This window comes from Mandrillus leucophaeus, unplaced genomic scaffold (genome assembly GCF_000951045.1).
Source record: "Mandrillus leucophaeus isolate KB7577 unplaced genomic scaffold, Mleu.le_1.0 Scaffold93, whole genome shotgun sequence".
Classification (NCBI taxonomy): domain Eukaryota; kingdom Metazoa; phylum Chordata; class Mammalia; order Primates; family Cercopithecidae; genus Mandrillus; species Mandrillus leucophaeus.
The window spans coordinates 4,207,694-4,208,462 of record NW_012110141.1 but is presented as its reverse complement, the minus strand read 5'-3'; positions in this window follow the sequence as shown (position 1 = coordinate 4,208,462).

Sequence of the window (769 nt, the reverse complement as noted above, 5' to 3'; positions counted from 1 at the left end):
AATGCCAGTGACATCAACCAACTTACTTTTGATTGGAAGGCTGGTTGCTGGGACTGTAGCGTTTGCAGGAAGTCACTTAACTGTTTGGGAGCTGGAAAACCGAAGCTGAAGTTCTCTTTTGCCATAGGAACGAGCGCAACTGACTAGGGAAGATGTGTCCCAGAGCTCCGCAAGCTGGAACGTGAGCCAGGAGGCCCGGACCGACCACCGGACCGCGAGGCACTCCGAAAGTGTGCGGCTGCTCCTTCCCTGCCTCCCAGCTGTTACCCTTTTAAATGTCAGTGTTCGAGGCTGTAGGGGTAGCACGAGGCAGTGAAACGGAACAGTCGGATTGGCCGCACGCCTCAGTTCTAGACGCACCTCTCCACTGAAAGGCCGTTCTGACTGGCAGGGGGAGAAAGTAAACAGAGTTGAATCACCCTCCCCACTGGCCAATTGGAGGGGGTTTGGTTTGTGACGTGATGGGATTCTGCGAAATTGTTACTGAGCAAGAGAATGCCGGAACGGTGCGGACCGGCCGGAGCAGGGGCTCAGAAGCCGTCAGTGGACTCGGGAAAAAGTGTCTCTTAGACCTGGCGCTCGGCGGGGCCCTCGCCACCCGCGTCGGGGTGATCGGGTGAATGTCCTGGGGCTTTGGCTCGACGGAGAGGCAGCCGAGGGCGTGCACCTCTCTTGCAGTTTCCTCTCCCAGCGCCTCGGGGGCGTTTTCAGTCGAATAAACTTGCGACCGCCACGTGTGGCATCTTTCCAAGGGAGCCGGCTCAGAGGG